Source organism: Medicago sativa, chromosome 1 (assembly GCF_051527215.1).
Source record: "Medicago sativa cultivar Bolivia chromosome 1, Bolivia_mono, whole genome shotgun sequence".
Classification (NCBI taxonomy): Eukaryota; Viridiplantae; Streptophyta; class Magnoliopsida; order Fabales; family Fabaceae; genus Medicago; species Medicago sativa.
The window spans coordinates 28,637,070-28,658,520 of record NC_140749.1 but is presented as its reverse complement, the minus strand read 5'-3'; the positions used below and the strand labels follow the sequence as shown (position 1 = coordinate 28,658,520).

Here is a 21,451-nt window from a genome sequence, read left to right as displayed (position 1 = left end):
TTTTTGATGTACCTGTTTTTCCTTTGGAAGATGGCATTGCTGGCCATGTCTTACCCAAACTTAGCACTGGAACGTTGTCAAAGTATGAGAGTTGTTATGGTTTATCTTATTAAACACAATTATGGTATATGATGACGGAAGTAGGATATATAACGAAGCATTGAGGCATTCTATATTTATAGAGCGTTACTCAAATTGTAAGTAAATTATATTGTGAATCTGAATACATTTGTATTCTGCACTGGTTGTAAAGCTTATTATAAGAGAAGAAGGAAAAGAACAGAAGAACACAATAATATGGATAATGGTTAATTGAAATTTGCTTAAAAGATTTGTTTGTAATTACAAACAAATTGTGGAAGGAAATAGCATGACTGGTCAAAGCATTTGTATGTCCCACATCGGATAGAACATAAAAAAATCAAGTCTATATAACAATCTAACAGGCTTGATTGTTTGCTGAGTTGGGTGGCACCAACTTGTGACCCAAGTGGGAGCACCAAAGTGATGGAACGTGGCTACGGCTTGTTCGGCTGGTCTTTTAGTTGCAATATGCTGGTCTGCCCGCTCCAACCTGAGAGTTGTGCCACGGGACATGTTCGAAGGTCTATGTCTCTTGGTCCTTAGACGAGAGGGAACTGCGTGAGGCTGGTTTCACAGAGCAGCGAATACCTCTGGCTCCCAACAGTGGAGGGACCACAGGCTGCTGCACTTCCAGACCACTAAGCCCGGTGAACCTAGCCTTTGAACCCTTACTTTTTTGTGCTCAATTTTTGCTCGTTAAGGAAAGAATACTTTTTTGTGCCCAATTTTTGCTCGTTATGGAAAGAAAACATTAATGGCCACCCGATTTTTAAGTCTATAATCTCTATTCAATCCATTTATTTGTTAAAAATTTAATTAAATAGCAAGCACGGTTGTTAGAGTTGTGATAATATATGTTTACAAATAAAAGATTATGGTCTTTTTTTTTGTGGTGGGATTATGATCAACTGCAAATAATTATATTTTTTTGAAAACAATTAATTATTTTCCCCCAAAAAAAAAGTAATTATATTTAGTTCATGAAGTAAAACGATATTGTAATTTGTCACCTCCATATTTATTATCCTTTTTTTTTTAATTTATGGAGAGATACATTGCATATTGTGCATTGGCTTGACAAAGCCACATTTTATCACATTGGATGAGAAGGATCTCAAAATCGTTATGCATTTTTAGTTTTTTCAAGTTCAATATGTTTAACTCCTACAATATTATATAGTCTAAAAATCAAAGAAAATAAAATTGTAAGAGAATAAATTCAAAATCCTGAAATGTTACAGGGATTATAAAAAGCTTCAAGAGTTTTTCTTTAAGAACTAATTTATGCTAAAGCAGTTGTGATCAAAGCATTTTGCATCTTTTACGACTCTTATTTGGTTAGTTGAAAGTCCTAAAACCACATGGTATCAAAATCTTTGAGATAGGTTGAATTTTGTGCACATGCTACGACATCTTGTGACGTGGGTGAATTCTATATGTTTTGCAAGACTTAAACCGCCGTGAATTAGTTCAATTCTCTCTTTAGTGCTAACAATTCAACTATATTCAAAAAATAATTCAATACCATTCGAATGTGTTTAGAAAATTAGCAGCCTTATAGTTAGTCGCACATAATAATTCAATACCTTATATATGTGTTCATAAAGTTGTATTTTGATTATAAAAAACAATTGATGATATGTATGGCAGTTCGATGAAGTTTTTTGATCAAGAGGGAGATCCTCTAGAAGGACTAAGAAAGATGATGGGTCGAAGGCTATGAAATAACTATTCAATTGATTCCATTAACAATGTATTTATGTATCATAAAGATTTCTTCTATTTTTGATGTACCTGTTTTTCCTTTGGAAGATGGTATTGCTTGCCATGTCTTACCCAAACCTAGCACTGGAACGTTGTCAAAGTATGAGAGTTGTTATGGTTTATCTTATTAAACACAATTATGGTATAAGATGACGGAAGTAGGATATATAACGAAGCATTGAGGCATTCTATATTTATAGAGCGTTACTCAAATTGTAAGTAAATTATATTGTGAATCTGAATACATTTGTATTCTGCACTGGTTGTAAAACTTATTATAAGAGAAGAAGGAAAAGAACAGAAGAACACAATAATATGGATAATGGTTAATTGAAATTTGCTTAAAAGATTTGTTTGTAATTACAAACAAATTGTGGAAGGAAATAGCATGACTGGTCAAAGCATTTGTATGTCCCACATCGGATAGAACATAAAAAAATCAAGTCTATATAACAATCTAACAGGCTTGATTGTTTGCTGAGTTGGGTGGCGCCAACTTGTGACCCAAGTTTGTGACCCAAGTGGGAGCACCAAAGTGATGGAACGTGGCTACGGCTTGTTTGGCTGGTCTGTTAGTTGCAATATGCTGGCCTGCCCGCTCCAAGCTGAGAGTTGTGCCACGGGACATGTTCGAAGGTCTATGTCTCTTGGTCCTTAGACGAGAGGGAACTGCGTGAGGCTGGTTTCACAGAGCAGCGAATACCTCTGGCTCCCAACAGTGGAGGGACCACAGGCTGCTGCACTTCCAGACCACTAAGCCCGGTGAACCTAGCCTTTGAACCATTACTTTTTTGTGCTCAATTTTTGCTCGTTAAGGAAAGAATACTTTTTTGTGCTTAATTTTTGTGGAGGGACCACAGGCTGCTGCACTCCCAGACCACTAAGCCCGGTGAACCTAGCCTTTGAACCATTACTTTTTTGTGCTCAATTTTTGCTCGTTAAGGAAAGAATACTTTTTTGTGCTTAATTTTTGTGGAGGGACCACAGGCTGCTGCACTCCCAGACCACTAAGCCCGGTGAGCCTAGCCTTTGAACCATTACTTTTTTGTGCTAAATTTTTGCTCGTTAAGGAAAGAAAACATTAATGGCACCCGATTTTTAAGTCTATAATCTCTATTCAATCCATTTATTTGTTAAAAATTTAATTAAATAGCAAGCACGGTTGTTAGAGTTGTGATAATATATGTTTACAAATAAAAGATTATGGTCTTTTTTTTTTGTGGTGAGATTATGATCAACTGCAAATAATTATATTTTTTTGAAAACAATTAATTATTTTCCCGCAAAAAAAAGTAATTATATTTAGTTCATGAAGTAAAACGATATTGTAATTTGTCACCTCCATATTTATTATCCTTTTTTTTAATTTATGGAGAGATACATTGCATATTGTGCCTTGGCTTGACAAAGCCACATTTTATCACATTGGATGAGAAGGATCTCAAAATCGTTATGCATTTTTAGTTTTTTCAAGTTCAATATGTTTAACTCCTACAATATTATATAGTCTAAAAATCAAAGAAAATAAAATTGTATGAGAATAAATTCAAAATCCTGAAATGTTACAGGGATTATAAAAAGCTTCAAGAGTTTTTCTTTAAGAACTAATTTATGCTAAAGCAGTTGTGATCAAAGCATTTTGTATCTTTTACGACTCTTATTTGGTTAGTTGAAAGTCCTAAAACCACATGGTATCAAAATCTTTGAGATAGGTTGAATTTCGTGCACATGCTACGACATCTTGTGACGTGGGTGAATTCTATATGTTTTGCAAGACTTAAACCGCCGTGAATTAGTTCAATTCTCTCTTTAGTGCTAACAATTCAACTATATTCAAAAAATAATTCAGTACCATTCGAATGTGTTTAGAAAATTAGCAGCCTTATAGTTAGTCGCACATAATAATTCAATACCTTATATATGTGTTCATAAAGTTGTATTTTGATTATAAAAAACAATTGATGATATGTATGGCAGTTCGATGAAGTTTTTTGATCAAGAGGGAGATCCTCTAGAAGGACTAAGAAAGATGATGGGTCGAAGGCTATGAAATAACTATTCAATTGATTCCATTAACAATGTATTTATGTATCATAAAGATTTCTTCTATTTTTGATGTACCTGTTTTTCCTTTGGAAGATGGCATTGCTGGCCATGTCTTACCCAAACTTAGCACTGGAACGTTGTCAAAGTATGAGAGTTGTTATGGTTTATCTTATTAAACACAATTATGGTATATGATGACGGAAGTAGGATATATAACGAAGCATTGAGGCATTCTATATTTATAGAGCGTTACTCAAATTGTAAGTAAATTATATTGTGAATCTGAATACATTTGTATTCTGCACTGGTTGTAAAGCTTATTATAAGAGAAGAAGGAAAAGAACAGAAGAACACAATAATATGGATAATGGTTAATTGAAATTTGCTTAAAAGATTTGTTTGTAATTACAAACAAATTGTGGAAGGAAATAGCATGACTGGTCAAAGCATTTGTATGTCCCACATCGGATAGAACATAAAAAAATCAAGTCTATATAACAATCTAACAGGCTTGATTGTTTGCTGAGTTGGGTGGCACCAACTTGTGACCCAAGTGGGAGCACCAAAGTGATGGAACGTGGCTACGGCTTGTTCGGCTGGTCTTTTAGTTGCAATATGCTGGTCTGCCCGCTCCAACCTGAGAGTTGTGCCACGGGACATGTTCGAAGGTCTATGTCTCTTGGTCCTTAGACGAGAGGGAACTGCGTGAGGCTGGTTTCACAGAGCAGCGAATACCTCTGGCTCCCAACAGTGGAGGGACCACAGGCTGCTGCACTTCCAGACCACTAAGCCCGGTGAACCTAGCCTTTGAACCCTTACTTTTTTGTGCTCAATTTTTGCTCGTTAAGGAAAGAATACTTTTTTGTGCCCAATTTTTGCTCGTTATGGAAAGAAAACATTAATGGCCACCCGATTTTTAAGTCTATAATCTCTATTCAATCCATTTATTTGTTAAAAATTTAATTAAATAGCAAGCACGGTTGTTAGAGTTGTGATAATATATGTTTACAAATAAAAGATTATGGTCTTTTTTTTTGTGGTGGGATTATGATCAACTGCAAATAATTATATTTTTTTGAAAACAATTAATTATTTTCCCCCAAAAAAAAAGTAATTATATTTAGTTCATGAAGTAAAACGATATTGTAATTTGTCACCTCCATATTTATTATCCTTTTTTTTTTAATTTATGGAGAGATACATTGCATATTGTGCATTGGCTTGACAAAGCCACATTTTATCACATTGGATGAGAAGGATCTCAAAATCGTTATGCATTTTTAGTTTTTTCAAGTTCAATATGTTTAACTCCTACAATATTATATAGTCTAAAAATCAAAGAAAATAAAATTGTAAGAGAATAAATTCAAAATCCTGAAATGTTACAGGGATTATAAAAAGCTTCAAGAGTTTTTCTTTAAGAACTAATTTATGCTAAAGCAGTTGTGATCAAAGCATTTTGCATCTTTTACGACTCTTATTTGGTTAGTTGAAAGTCCTAAAACCACATGGTATCAAAATCTTTGAGATAGGTTGAATTTTGTGCACATGCTACGACATCTTGTGACGTGGGTGAATTCTATATGTTTTGCAAGACTTAAACCGCCGTGAATTAGTTCAATTCTCTCTTTAGTGCTAACAATTCAACTATATTCAAAAAATAATTCAGTACCATTCGAATGTGTTTAGAAAATTAGCAGCCTTATAGTTAGTCGCACATAATAATTCAATACCTTATATATGTGTTCATAAAGTTGTATTTTGATTATAAAAAACAATTGATGATATGTATGGCAGTTCGATGAAGTTTTTTGATCAAGAGGGAGATCCTCTAGAAGGACTAAGAAAGATGATGGGTCGAAGGCTATGAAATAACTATTCAATTGATTCCATTAACAATGTATTTATGTATCATAAAGATTTCTTCTATTTTTGATGTACCTGTTTTTCCTTTGGAAGATGGCATTGCTTGCCATGTCTTACCCAAACTTAGCACTGGAACGTTGTCAAAGTATGAGAGTTGTTATGGTTTATCTTATTAAACACAATTATGGTATAAGATGACGGAAGTAGGATATATAACGAAGCATTGAGGCATTCTATATTTATAGAGCGTTACTCAAATTGTAAGTAAATTATATTGTGAATCTGAATACATTTGTATTCTGCACTGGTTGTAAAACTTATTATAAGAGAAGAAGGAAAAGAACAGAAGAACACAATAATATGGATAATGGTTAATTGAAATTTGCTTAAAAGATTTGTTTGTAATTACAAACAAATTGTGGAAGGAAATAGCATGACTGGTCAAAGCATTTGTATGTCCCACATCGGATAGAACATAAAAAAATCAAGTCTATATAACAATCTAACAGGCTTGATTGTTTGCTGAGTTGGGTGGCGCCAACTTGTGACCCAAGTTTGTGACCCGAGTGGGAGCACCAAAGTGATGGAACGTGGCTACGGCTTGTTTGGCTGGTCTGTTAGTTGCAATATGCTGGCCTGCCCGCTCCAACCTGAGAGTTGTGCCACGGGACATGTTCGAAGGTCTATGTCTCTTGGTCCTTAGACGAGAGGGAACTGCGTGAGGCTGGTTTCACAGAGCAGCGAATACCTCTGGCTCCCAACAGTGGAGGGACCACAGGCTGCTGCACTTCCAGACCACTAAGCCCGATGAACCTAGCCTTTGAACCATTACTTTTTTGTGCTCAATTTTTGCTCGTTAAGGAAAGAATACTTTTTTGTGCTTAATTTTTGTGGAGGGACCACAGGCTGCTGCACTCCCAGACCACTAAGCCCGGTGAACCTAGCCTTTGAACCATTACTTTTTTGTGCTCAATTTTTGCTCGTTAAGGAAAGAATACTTTTTTGTGCTTAATTTTTGTGGAGGGACCACAGGCTGCTGCACTCCCAAACCACTAAGCCCGGTGAGCCTAGCCTTTGAACCATTACTTTTTTGTGCTAAATTTTTGCTCGTTAAGGAAAGAAAACATTAATGGCACCCGATTTTTAAGTCTATAATCTCTATTCAATCCATTTATTTGTTAAAAATTTAATTAAATAGCAAGCACGGTTGTTAGAGTTGTGATAATATATGTTTACAAATAAAAGATTATGGTCTTTTTTTTTTGTGGTGAGATTATGATCAACTGCAAATAATTATATTTTTTTGAAAACAATTAATTATTTTCCCGCAAAAAAAAGTAATTATATTTAGTTCATGAAGTAAAACGATATTGTAATTTGTCACCTCCATATTTATTATCCTTTTTTTTAATTTATGGAGAGATACATTGCATATTGTGCCTTGGCTTGACAAAGCCACATTTTATCACATTGGATGAGAAGGATCTCAAAATCGTTATGCATTTTTAGTTTTTTCAAGTTCAATATGTTTAACTCCTACAATATTATATAGTCTAAAAATCAAAGAAAATAAAATTGTATGAGAATAAATTCAAAATCCTGAAATGTTACAGGGATTATAAAAAGCTTCAAGAGTTTTTCTTTAAGAACTAATTTATGCTAAAGCAGTTGTGATCAAAGCATTTTGTATCTTTTACGACTCTTATTTGGTTAGTTGAAAGTCCTAAAACCACATGGTATCAAAATCTTTGAGATAGGTTGAATTTCGTGCACATGCTACGACATCTTGTGACGTGGGTGAATTCTATATGTTTTGCAAGACTTAAACCGCCGTGAATTAGTTCGATTCTCTCTTTAGTGCTAACAATTCAACTATATTCAGAAAATAATTCAGTACCATTTGAATGTGTTTAGAAAATTAGCAGCCTTATAGTTAGTCGCACATAATAATTCAATACCTTATATATGTGTTCGAAAAGTTGTATTTTGATTATAAAAAACAATTGATGATATGTATGGCAGTTCGATGAAGTTTTTTGATCAAGAGGGAGATCCTCTAGAAGGTCTAAGAAAGATGATGGGTCGAAGGCTATGAAATAACTATTCAATTGATTCCATTAACAATGTATTTTTGTATCATAAAGATTTCTTCTATTTTTGATGTACCTATTTTTCCTTTGGAAGATGGCATTGCTCGCCATGTCTTACCCAAACTTAGCACTGGAACGTTGGTATACCCTAATTTTGGACCTAAAAATACTTGCTCAAAATGTTTTTCTATCTTTGATATGTGGCTATTACTCTTGGAAGATTGTCAATTTGCTATTATTTTACACTGATATTCTACCTTGCTTTATCTCCCAATTTAGCTTAAAAAAAAATCTTTTCAACTGTGTATTTGTCTATGTTTTCTTGCATTTAAAACCATCCAAATGTTTTTTTTGCATATCAAGTCATTTTGAAGTTGTCTCTGATCAATTGCATGTTTCTCTGCACTTTATTTCAATATTATTTGCAAAATTCATAACAAAGGGGTATTTTAGTCATTTCATGTGTCCAGCTTCATTTTAAATCCCTGAAAGTTGTCTTTGAGTCATTTCATGTTGTTTGTATAAGTCCTTGATTTAATTCATGTCAAAATCCCTTTCAAAAAAATTGCATCTGAGACATTTTGAGTCAGTTTAGTCCTCAAGGGCATTTTAGTCATTTCCAGTGTTAAAACTCTGTTTAATCTCTGAAAAATTGTCTCTGAGTCTTTTTAATTTGTTGTATGAGCCTTTGTTTCAATTCCATGTTAAAACCCATTTCAAAACTTGCATCTGAGTCATTTTGAGCCATTTTAGTCCCTAGGGGCATTTTGGTCATTTCACACAAAATTTTGACAGAGAGAGGTTACTTTAAAGTACCTCATTTAGTAGTTGGTTCATTTTAGTCCGTTTTGTTATTTTTAATCGTTTCACTTTACGTTATGTCCATTTTACCAATTTTATTCCATTTTTTATTATTATTTTCATTTTTGTCCTTTTACTTTCAGAAATTGCACTTTAGTCCTTCTTTCCATTTTATTTTTCTTTTAAAGTCTTTTTCAATTCACATTTTAGTCCTTAGTCTTAAAAATTTGCAGTCCAGTCCTTTATTGTTCTAAGATTTGTTTTGTAGTCCTTTTAACAAAATTGCAGATTAGTTCCTCAAGTCTCAAAAATTGCGGAAAAATCCTCAAGTCAATTTTAAGCCAAGGCCGAGTTTGTTAAGGTCCAATCCAGGTGTCAACGTCCTATTGGAGCATCAGAACACATGGCAGCCTATATAAGGCCACCTAATCATTGCAACAGGATCATCAATCACAATTCGCCAACTCAACAAACACGTTTCACCCATTCTCTCTCCTCTAACAGAATCAAAACCACTTTTCATCAAGAACATGATGAAGCTCATGAAGAACTTCATCATCTAACAAACCCTAACCGTTTCCAGATTCACCAAAACCAACACAAATCAACAAGTTCATCATCAAAAACACAAAATCAATGCAAATTTCCAAAGATCGAAGCCAAAACGTTCAATTCAACAAAATCTTTTCGAATTTAGCGAAAGTTCTCAGTGATTACTTGCATAATCTTCATCACTGAACTTTCTTCCTTGCAATTCAAGCGTGAATTCGTCAAATCACGACGAATTCAACACGATCGCAATGAAAGTGTTGAGAGAAAGAAGAAGAGAAATTGAATTCGAAGTGAATCAGAGGAGAAGAAGGAGAACAACAAACGAAGCACTTACCAGAAGCTCAAAGAAGGTTCACGAAGGTTCTCTTCGTCTTCTCACTCAAATCTCCATTCAAATCCAGGTAAACTCACGAAACCTTCTTGTTTTCGTTTTAAATCATCATCGAAGGTTCGTAAATGTAAATAAACGGTGAAACGAAGTAGGTTAACAAATTCCAGAACTTGTTCTTTCGAAAAAGATTGAAAAAGATTGAAAAAGATAAGAAACCGAAACATCAAATGTAGATCTACAGAGTTTCACCATTTATTTCTCAAATCTAAGTTCATATTTGAAATCAGCATGAAAAGTAGGTTAGTTTAGGGTTTAGATCCATGTAGATCGGAGAAGATTAGGGTTCCGTCACCGGAATCTTCACCGGCGGTGGTCAAGTCCGCCGGAGAAGACGACGGAGTTTTAGAGAGAAGGGAGAGAAGTCTGAGACATAGAGAGAGAAACGAATGGGAGAAATGAAGTGGACCGGTCCAAAAACCTTTATATAAGCAGGTGAACCGGTCTTGTTCAGGCTTGGTTCACTTGGCCTTGCATCCTGGCCATTAGATCTAGGGTTTGATCCAAGTGGATCAATCCAACGGCCTCTGTTGCTTCCCTGTGGATCCAGGATCCACCTTCCCTTTGGGCTTGGGCTTTGGCTTGGGTTTCTTGCGTTTTCCTTTGATTTTTTGCTATTTCAACACTGTTTCTTGCTGTTTGCACCTCTATGTGTTCAAAACTTTGATAAAAAAATTCCTAAAAATTTTCTACATGTTCTTGACATTTTCTTGACATTTTTGTGATATTTTTATGTGTTAAAACCTGAGGGAAAATATATGTGGTATTTCTTGCCAAATTGTTTACTATTTTTGTTAAAATTTGTGAAGTTTTGCATGTTCTTGAGTCTAAAAATCCTTTAAAAATTCTAAAAAAAATTCATGTATATTTCTTGTTAGTTTTGTGATATTTTTGTGATGATTTTGCATATTAAAAATTGATAAAAAATAATGTGATGCTTTTCTTGCTATTTTGAGATGTTTTATATTAAAAATTTGTGAAAAGTGCATGTTCTTGATCCCTAATCATGATACATGATATTGATTTGTGAAGTGTGAATTTGTAATGAATTTCTTGCTGTTTTGAAGTGTTTTTTTTACTGCATGTGAATATATTGTATGTGTTTGCTTGTTTTACAAGTCATGTGAATGTTTGTTTGTGAAAATAAAGTGCCAAGTATGTCTAAAATATATCATGATTCTTGACTTGCATGTGTTCTTATAATTCTCATATCATTGATTGTAATAAAGCCTTTAGAAAATTGTCATGATGTGAGGATTATAGGTCATATAATTGCTTTGATGTTATGGTAAACTTTAGGCATATTTTGCTACTTTTAGGTTAAGAGTCTTGTTATCTTTTGTCAAGTTTTTTTAGTGTTTCTTGTGCTTTTAATTTCCATTCTATCATGTCTTATGCTACTAACCACTTTACTTCATGTTTCATACATTCCATAAGCATCTCATCCTCCATCTTATATTCTTAGTCTTTATTTTCTTACACTTTAAAATTCGTGCAAAAGTTAGAATGTAAAGCCTAGGGATTTTGTACTTTACCTTATGCTTTTAATTTCTTGCAAGACCATAGAATGTAAACTAGGGCATATATGTAAAGGACTATGGACTCTAATGATGTACACCGACACAAGCACCGACACATGCACACACATCACATGGATACTTTAGATGTATGCTTAGGAAATGTATGCTTAGATGTATGTTTAGGAACTTTGAAACTTAGAAAAATTCTCTTTTCAAAAAATATGAACAATATCACTCAAATCATTTTCCAAATAAACCTTGGGATTAAAATCCCATTGTATTTTACCTCTATTTTCTTAAACAAAAACTTTAATGAATTCTAATAATACTTAGACTTCATTTTGCAAAATAACTAATTCAACCTCATATTTTCACAATCTTATGCCCTTGAGGCCTCTCTCTCTTATTCTTCAAAATTCCATTTTCAAACTTAAAATCAATCAACAAAACAAAAAACATTTTTGGAAGAGAACTACGATGGATTTGATCCCTTAAAAGGGTACGTAGGCAAGGAACCAATATTCCTTCAATTCAAATAAAATAAAAATTCAAACATCTTCTTCTCCCTCCAATTCTTCACTTAGTAAACTCTTAGGTGTAAATATCATTTTTCAAATAGCATTTAAAAATAAAGCGCGCGCGTAGAAAGTAAAGACGGTTCCTATAGGATACTATAGTCGTTATGGGTGCCTAACACCTTCCCGTAGCGAAAACAACTCCCGTACCTCGATTCTCAAGGGTTTTGCTTATTTTTTCCCTTCCCAAGAAAAAATGAGATATCAAAGGTTAAAAAGGTTCAAACGTAATCAATGTTTGACACCCGAAAAACCAAGATAAAACAAACGTTGTCAAAGTATGAGAGTTGTTATGGTTTATCTTATTAAACACAATTATGGTATATGATGACGGAAGTAGGATATATAACGAAGCATTGAAGCATTCTATATTTATAGAGCGTTACTCAAATTGAAAGTAAATTATATTGTGAATCTGAATACATTTGTATTCTGCACTGGTTGTAAAACTTATTATAAGAGAAGAAGGAAAAGAACAGAAGAACACAATAATATGGATAATGGTTAATTGAAATTTGCTAAAAAGATTTGTTTGTAATTACAAACAAATTGTGGAAGGAAATAGCATGACTGGTCAAAGCATTTGTATGTCCCACATCGGATAGAACATAAAAAAATCAAGTCCATATAACAATCTAACAGGCTTGATTGTTTGCTGAGTTGGGTGGTGCCAACTTGTGACCCAAGTGGGAGCACCAAAGTGATGGAACGTGGCCACGGCTTGTTTGGCTGGTCTGTTACCTGCAATATGCTGGCCTGCCCGCTCCAAGCTGAGAGTTGTGCCACAGGACATGGGCGAAGGTCTATACGAGAGGGAACTGCGTGAGGCTGGTTTCACAGAGCAGCGAATACCTCTGGCTCCCAAAAGTGGAGGGACCACAGGCTGCTGCACTTCCAGACCACTAAGCCCGGTGAACCTAGCCTTTGAACCATTACTTTTTTGAGCTCAATTTTTGCTCGTTAAGGAAATCATACTTTTTTGTGCTCAATTTTTGCTCGTTAAGGAAAGAAAACATTAATGGCCACCCGATTTTTAAGTCTATAATCTCTATTCAATCCATTTATTTGTTCAAAATTTAATTAAATAGCAAGCACGGTTGTTAGAGTTGTGATAATATATGTTTACAAATAAAAGATTATGGTCTTTTTTTTTTGTGGTGAGATTATGATCTACTGCAAATAATTATATTTTTTTGAGAACAATTAATTATTTTCCCCCAAAAAAAAAAGTAATTATATTTAGTTCATGAAGTAAAAGGATATTGTAATTTGTCACCTCCATATTTATTATCGTTATTTTTTTTTTAATTTATGGACAGATACATTGCATATTGTGCATTGGCTTGACAAAGCCACATTTTATCACTTGGATGAGAAGGATCTCAAAATCGTTATTCATTTTTAGTTTTTTCAAGTTCAATATGTTTAACTCCTACAATGTTATATAGTCTAAAAATCAAAGAAAATAAAATTGTAAGAGAATAAATTCAAAATCCTGAAATGTTACAGGGATTATAAAATGCTTCAAGAGTTTTTCTTTAAGAACTAATTTATGCTAAAGCAGTTGTGATCAAAGCATTTTGCATCTTTTACGACTCTTATTTGGTTAGTTGAAAGTCCTAAAACCACATGGTATCAAAATCTTTGAGATAGGTTGAATTTCGTGCACATGCTACGACATCTTGTGACGTGGGTGAATTCTATATGTTTTGCAAGACTTAAACCGCCGTGAATTAGTTCAATTCTCTCTTTAGTGCTAACAATTCAACTATATTCAAAAAATAATTCAGTACCATTCGAATGTGTTTAGAAAATTAGCAGCCTTATAGTTAGTCGCACATAATAATTCAATACCTTATATATGTGTTCATAAAGTTGTATTTTGATTATAAAAAACAATTGATGATATGGATGGCAGTTCGATGAAGTTTTTTGATCAAGAGGGAGATCCTCTAGAAGGTCTAAGAAAGATGATGGGTCGAAGGCTATGAAATAACTATTCAATTGATTCCATTAACAATGTATTTTTGTATCATAAAGATTTCTTCTATTTTTGATGTACCTGTTTTTCCTTTGGAAGATGGCATTGCTTGCCATGTCTTACCCAAACTTAGCACTGGAACGTTGTCAAAGTATGAGAGTTGTTATGGTTTATCTTATTAAACACAATTATGGTATATGATGACGGAAGTAGGATATATAACGAAGCATTGAGGCATTCTATATTTATAGAGCGTTACTCAAATTGAAAGTAAATTATATTGTGAATATGAATACATTTGTATTCTGCACTGGTTGTAAAACTTATTATAAGAGTAGAAGGAAAGGAACAGAAGAACACAATAATATGGATAATGGTTAATTGAAATTTGCTTAAAAGATTTGTTTGTAATTACAAACAAATTGGGGAAGGAAATAGCATGACTGGTCAAAGCATTTGTATGTCCCACATCGGATAGAACATAAAAAAATCAAGTTTATATAACAATCTAACAGGCTTGATTGTTTGCTGAGTTGGGTGGCGCCAACTTGTGACCCAAGTGGGAGCACCAAAGTGATGGAACGTGGCTACGGCTTGTTTGGCTGGTCTGTTAGCTGCAATATGCTGGCCTGCCCGCTCCAAGCTGAGAGTTGTGCCACGGGACATGGGCGAAGGTCTATGTCTCTTGGTCCCTAGACGAGAGGGAACTGCGTGAGGCTGGTTTCACAGAGCAGCGAATACCTCTGGCTCCCAACAGTGGAGGGACCACAGGCTGCTGCACTTCCACACCACTAAGCCCGGTGAGCCTAGCCTTTGAACCATTACTTTTTTGTGCTCAATTTTCGCTCGTTAAGGAAAGAACACAATAATGGCCACCCAATTTTTCAGTCTATAATCTTTATTCGATCCATTTATTTGTTAAAAATTTAATTAAATAGCAAGCAAGGTTGTAAGAGTTGTGATAATATATGTTTACAAATAAAAGATTATTGTCTTTTTTTTTTGTGGTGAGATTATGATCAACTGCAAATAGTTATATTTTTTTGAGAACAATTAATTTTTTTTCCCCCAAAAAAAAGTAATTATATTTGGTTCATGAAGTAAAAGGATATTGTAATTTGTCACCTCCATATTAATTATCCTTATTTTTTTTTTTTAAATTTATGGAGAGATACATTGCATATTGTGCATTCGCTTGACAAAGCCACATTTTATCACATTGGATGAGAAGGATCTCAAAATCGTTATGCATTTTTAGTTTTTTCAAGTTCAATACTGCGTCAGGATCTTTAGTAGCCTCAGTAGAAACTAGTGAATTTGATATACAATGCCTTTTTACCATATAAATGACTGGTAGCATGAAGGTCATCAAAATGGTATGTCCAACCTTGAATTGGATTAAGGGAAATAGAAATATAAAGTGATATCGTAACACAAGACAAAAGATGCAAACTTTTGTGTGTGTTTTTCTTAATGTGACACCCCTTTCGAAGCTCTTTTTACAGGTTCCTTACATGTTCTTTTCTTTACCCCAAATATTTCAATCAGGAACCTTGCTTATCCAGAAAATGAAACATAACAAAGGCATGTTTATAACACGATTCAAACATATACATGTAGTATGGCTCAAATTGAAATGAAACTCAAATGTGAAACTTAATACAGTATTACAGTTGTATTCTGTAATGGTTGTAAAACTTATAATAAGAGAAGAATGCGAAGAACAGAATAATAAAAACACAACATGGATAATTGTTTTTTGTAATTTGCAGACATGATTTGTTTTTAATTACAAAGAAAGTGTGGAACCAAATAACATTAACGGTCTAGACCAATGTTAGCTAGCAGCAAATTTTGCATCAGTTACTTCACTTGTCCAAGTATTATGACCCACATCGGATATATTATAACAAAACCAAGTCTATATAACAATCTAACAAGCAGGACAGTTCGCTGAGTTGGGTAGCGCCAGCTTGTGACCCAAGTGGGAGCATTAAAGTGATGGAACATGGTTACGGCTTGCTGGGCTGGTCGCTGCAATATGCTGGCCTGCCCGCTCCAAGTTGACAGTTGTGCCAAGGGACATGGGCGAAGGCCGTTGTCTCTTGGTTCCTAGATGAGAGGGCAGTGCGTGCCAAGGGACATGGGCGAAGGCCGTTGTCTCTTGGTTCCTAGATGAGAGGGCAGTGCGTTAGGCTGGTTTCACAGTTACGGCTGCTGGGCTGGTCAGTTAGCTGCAATATGCTGGCCTGCCCGCTCCAAGTTGAGAGTTGTGCCAAGGGACATTGGCGAAGGCCGTTGTCTCTTGGTTCCTAGATGAGAGGGCAGTGCGTTAGGCTGGTTTCACAGAGCAGCGAATACCTCTAGCTCCTGACCTGCCCGCTCCAAGTTGAGAGTTGTGCCAAGGGACATAGGCGAAGGCCGTTGTCTCTTGGTTCCTAGATGAGAGGGCAGTGCGTTAGGCTGGTTTCACAGAGCAGCGAATACCTCTAGCTCCTGACAGTGGAGGGGTTACAGGCTGCTGCACTTTCGGTCCATTAAGCCCGGTGAGCCTAGCCTCTTAGATGAGAGGGCAGTGCGTTAGGCTGGTTTCACAGAGCAGCGAATACCTCTAGCTCCTGACAGTGGAGGGGGGTTACAGGCTGCTGCACTTTCGGTCCATTAAGCCCGGTGAGCCTAGCCTCTGAACCATCACTTTTTTGTGGTCATTTTGGGCTACTTAAGGGAAGTAACACTATAATGAGCTAGAGAGTTTTGGGAAAAGAGAGGTTTATATGGATTATGGATGGATAAGACACATTATATCAATCATTCAACCACAGATTCAAGTTCAACATCTATACCTACTGCACAGCATCTGTTCATTTTCATCCAAACAGGGAATAAGACTTAAATTGAACAAAGAAACCATGAAAACGTTCATGTTTTCCATTTCAGTTGTCCTTGGCTTTTCCAGAACTGCAAACACAGAACATCATTTAAGAAATTCACGGTGATTAAGACTTTGCAATTCCAACTGAATTAACCGGAATAAAACAAAAATGTAACCTCGATTTGAATTCGCCAATTAATTATGAACTTAAACAACCAATAATGTCTTCTATAGAAGATTCACACTCATATTTAGGACTTGTTTGAATTGACTTATTTGAATATATTTACTGACATAAGTACTTACGAGACTCTTTGATAGAGCTTACGGAAATATCATATGGCATCTCCATAAGCTAGTTTCAGCTTATTCTCATAAGCTCTCCATGATAGGTAAATACAACTTATAGCTTATATGAAAACAGTTTTGACTTTATTTCATCTTTTGTTAAAGAAACATCTTATACATAAGCAATTATTTGATAAGTGTTTATGCAAATAAGTGCTTAATTAAGTTATTTGTCCAAACAGAGGTTTAATGAATTCAGAAAGAAAAAAATTACATGTGGATAACAACGATGTTTTTGGCAGTCACTAACCAAGCTGCTTTGTAGTAAGACTCCTCAGCATATTTCCTAAGAAATGAAACACAGCTTCTGTGTTTTTGGTGATTCAAAGGCCTGGAAAGTGAAACAATACACAAGGTTAAAAATCAAAATACCACATATAAGGGAACTTTATAAATTGGATATCAAAGAGCATAAAGATAATTACAATGATAAAACCAAGTGAACCACAGCATGTAAACCATATGAAAATTTAATAGGAAAGTATATACCTTATCAATATTTACAATTGGTATGATTGCGGATACTTGATGGTCTGTGTCTTTTCTTTATCAAGAAGAAATTAAACTCTAGCATCCACTGAAGAAACCAAAATACTGAAAAGTTCTTCAGGGTTGAATTTGGATGAATGAATGCACCATAAAATTAGTGACTGGCAATATGAAGGTTGTCGAAATGGAAGGTCTAACCCAAGACAGAAGATGCTAAATTTTTGTATGCTTTTTGGCACGCCCGTGTATTTAATAACAGCCTTTTCTCAGCTCTTTGTAACGGTTTTGTACTAGGTCTTTTCTTTTTCCTTCAAGATTGGAGAGGTAGATAGAAGACGCAAGAACAAAACCTGTAAAAAGAGACGGAGTATAAATGTAAAGGTGTGGAGCAGTTACTTGCATTGGCATGTCCTCAGACAGTTGCCACGTTATGTTAAGTTACCAACATCTACCACTCTACAATTTGTGACTTAGAAGTAGTCTTTTCCAACAGCTGATATTAAATTCTTAGTATGCTATGTGGTTGCCGCCTTATCTAATTTTTGTACATCATAAGGGAAAAAAATGGTGATAATGTGAATGTATTATTTTAGAATACTTTTTTTTCTTCTGATTATTTGATCATTTTTCTACATCTTCTTGTGGGATATACTATATTTCATCAGCGTGAACATGTAAAATGAAATACAGGCTATGATACAAATTATTCAGACACAATAAGCTGGTTGGATAATGGGGCACATGGAAACTGAAAATTGAGTGCTCAGTTGAATCACCAAAACAAATTATTCACTAACATAACTCTTAAATGAGTCCCTAGATTTAAGTTTTGGGAGCCGTAGAAATGACCAAGTACAAAACACGTAAAAAGAGGAGATTTACATTAAGAAGGTGCAGGCTGTGAGTTTTCTGCAGTTGTTGTAACACTTAGAAACTAGAGAACAAATTTTAAAAACCCACGAGAGAATGGAGAAAAAATGCATTGTATTACAATGCGGATTAGGATTATCTTAAAAGAGTATATATATATATATATATATATATATATATATATATAGGGAAATGATAGATACAATGACAAAATGTATTAAAAAAATTTCGAGACAGTGTATTTGTTAACACCTTTCCTTAATTACACACCATTACCTCCCTTGATTTCCGGCAAAGAACAAATTTAATTGGTTGAGACCTTTTCTTGATCAGTTCTTGATAAAAACTCTCTAGATAAATAGCAATGCTCATATATATATTATGCTTTTGTTATAAAAAAGTTATGATGTTTATGCAAGTTTGATGAATTTATTGATAAGGAGGGAGATCCTATAGGTCTAAGAAAACCGGATGATCCCAGGCCAAGAGATGACTATTCAATTGATTCCATTAACAAGGTATTTATGCATCATAAACATTTCTGTTTCTAATTTACCTTTTTTTTCCTTTGGCAGATGGCATAGCTTGCAAAGGCTTGCACAAATCGAGATCGAAACGACGTCCATGAATGAGAGCTGTTGTGCTTTCATGTTATGAGTTTGTTATTTGTTGGTAACCTGGATTATGACTACTTTTTGTACCTTTAGTTTACTCATGTCTCTCGCCAATAGTAATGCCTTTATCCTTTTTGTAACGATGACCAAGAACAATATCAATTTTATCTATCAAGCAAAAAAAAATGCAGACCCATGTGAACCCACATATATTTGCATAGTAATTTTCAAGTAAGGACTTAAAACACATTACAGGTGGAAAATAAGGTATCATATTTTGGATTAGAAAACACATTTTCATATAATAATTTTGAAGATAAATCTTGAAAGACTTCGAAATAAATCCAAATTTAGCTATAAATCTATGGTCCACAACTCCCACATCCCAATTCAGAATCTAAATCTACTTCTTTGAAACCTTTTGATTTCAACAAGTCTCTTTCTATGTCAAGATTCATCTTAGTTGCAACCGACTTGACCTTTAGCCTTTCCAATTCGAGCTCCAGAACTACCATGCTGTCCTTCAACTTTTCAGCCTCCAAAGCTTTCTCCACATATCTTTTTATCCCTAAAGCATAATGAACATGCAATTCAAGCCAAGTAATATCATATTTAAATTTTGCAAGTTCCTCCCATAAAACTTGAAGATCCTTACAGGCTTGCTCGTTCATGTCTCTGGCTTTTCTAGTCTTAAGGAAATACATAACTCTACCTAATGCAGCAAACACCGACTCTGCGTCAGGATCTTTAGTAGCTTCAGTAGAAACTAGTGAAGAAACTTGTAAAAGAGTTTCAATATTTGGGCCTCGACCTTCAGGCTTTGCTGTTGGGAGCTCCACTTCCATTTAACCAGTTTGACTACCAAACGTAAGGGATGAAGGGATGTTAACGATTTGATTTATTCGTTTCTCATGAGTTGACTTACGAACAAAAATTTCCACACCAATAATACAAGTATCATTCACAATAAACCCCCTTCCAGGATCACTAAGCTCAGCTAATGTCATGAAAGAAGTAAATCCCCAGTCATCCTCACTTGCGCTGAACTCGTGGCTAGTTTCTGTCAAGATAAAGCATAAGAGTAAAATTTAGTTTATTTTTTTCTCACTTGCAAAATCCTAGTGGATCACCATGATTCTAGCGTAGCCATAATGATATCAAACATACATTTAATCATTTTGCAAGACGGAGGAAGAGGAGAGAAAAAACCTTCTGTGATTGTACTGTTGTCCTCGACTTGATTGAATACAGCAAACTTAAATTTCGCATCTCTCTTCCATCCCTCAGACATATTAGCAGTCTTTATAGCCTCCAAATATATTTGTAACTGGTCGACTGCACTACTCTTCCCCTTTGGGAAGAGAAGAATCCTCCTACAACAAAACCAAATAAGATCAAAACACAAATGTAATAAATCATGTCAAAGAGTGTATAATCTATTAATATATATATCCACCAGTGGAAATTGTGATTCATTCAAATAACTTACCATGGATATCCACTAAGGACGAAAGGCTCGGAGTATAACTTATCAACATTCAAGTGGGAAAAATTTTCAATCTTCCATGTGAACTTCTCAAATATCTCAACACTAGTTTCTTGACCCTCCATTTCTGTAAACTCGAGAAGAACACACAGAAAAAATAAGAAACAATTCTTATTTAATAGAAAAGGTGAAATTCTCAAATATCTCAATATGAGTAAAGGTTGCCCTGCACAACTACTTATATAAAAAAATATTAGCAGTACGAGCGACTTAGCTTCCGAGAAAGGCAAGGCACAACTTACAATAAGAGAGATACCGATATGCTCTTAAATTAATTTGTTACACTTACACTTAGGCAAGGCACAAACTTACAATAGTGCTCATTTGTTACACTTACAAAAGTTGGATATAAATGATATTTGTACTCTTAATTTGTTATCATATCCATATATTCGTGGATACCTGGTACGATGCTTGTTTGATAAGACCTATTTTTGAAATTGTTTTATAAGTTCATCCGACTAAAAATGCTATGTTTTGTAATTGTCACTTCTCACGAGTTTATAATTTATTTTTAATGTTTACATGGGGGTAGAAAACTATAAGGATGATAATGTTCTATATCTATACTATATATAAAGAAATAACTCTTTCAACACTTTTGGGCTGATTTTTTTCTTTTCAAAAATGTCCTCAATTTTAAATACAAATAACAAATGTAATAGATAGATAAAAATAAATTTAAATATTAAAAAAATGTAACAAACACGATATGAATATATATATATATATATATATATATATATGTGTGTGTGTGTGTGTGTGTGTGTGTGTGTGTGTGTGTGTGTGTGTCTGTTTTTTACTTTTAACATTTTAAAAGTGTAACAAATTAGATGAGTATGTTTATACTTGTTTTTTCATTATCTTATTATACCCTTAAACAATTTTTTTTCTATAATAAATATCGTTGTTGGTGTTAAAAAAAGAATTTAGATTTTTTTTTGTTATATTGTTGATATCATTGAAATAAATAATCATGATTAGTTTGGTTTGTTATTTATTAGTTGAAAGCAACAAACTTTTATATTTTTAGTTTTAATCCAAA

General features: G+C 34.3%; 5 non-coding genes and 2 pseudogenes across 6 annotated transcripts; 6 read left to right on the top strand and 1 right to left on the bottom strand.

Moving 5' to 3' along the window:
* The first annotated feature begins 458 nt into the window (after nt 1–458).
* LOC146954021 (signal recognition particle RNA) lies at nt 459–760 on the top strand. The gene has a single exon (XR_015025058.1).
* Nucleotides 761–2,324: 1,564 nt separating this feature from the next.
* On the top strand, nt 2,325–2,639 carry LOC146954020 (signal recognition particle RNA). The gene has a single exon (XR_015025052.1).
* A 1,776-nt stretch (nt 2,640–4,415) lies between these two features.
* LOC146954019 (signal recognition particle RNA) lies at nt 4,416–4,717 on the top strand. The gene has a single exon (XR_015025057.1).
* Nucleotides 4,718–6,281: 1,564 nt separating this feature from the next.
* Nucleotides 6,282–6,596, top strand: LOC146954018 (signal recognition particle RNA). Its single transcript, XR_015025059.1, has one exon.
* A 5,744-nt stretch (nt 6,597–12,340) lies between these two features.
* LOC146954017 (signal recognition particle RNA) lies at nt 12,341–12,626 on the top strand (annotated as a pseudogene).
* Nucleotides 12,627–14,194: 1,568 nt separating this feature from the next.
* LOC146954016 (signal recognition particle RNA) lies at nt 14,195–14,496 on the top strand. Its single transcript, XR_015025311.1, has one exon.
* A 4,639-nt stretch (nt 14,497–19,135) lies between these two features.
* Nucleotides 19,136–20,561, bottom strand: LOC146954015 (MATH domain and coiled-coil domain-containing protein At3g58360-like; annotated as a pseudogene). Its single transcript, XR_015011633.1, has 3 exons — nt 20,350–20,561; nt 20,070–20,233; nt 19,136–19,920 (listed from the first exon to the last, which is right to left on the bottom strand). The product of XR_015011633.1 is annotated as an MATH domain and coiled-coil domain-containing protein At3g58360-like (transcript).
* Between the last annotated feature and the right edge of the window lie 890 nt (nt 20,562–21,451).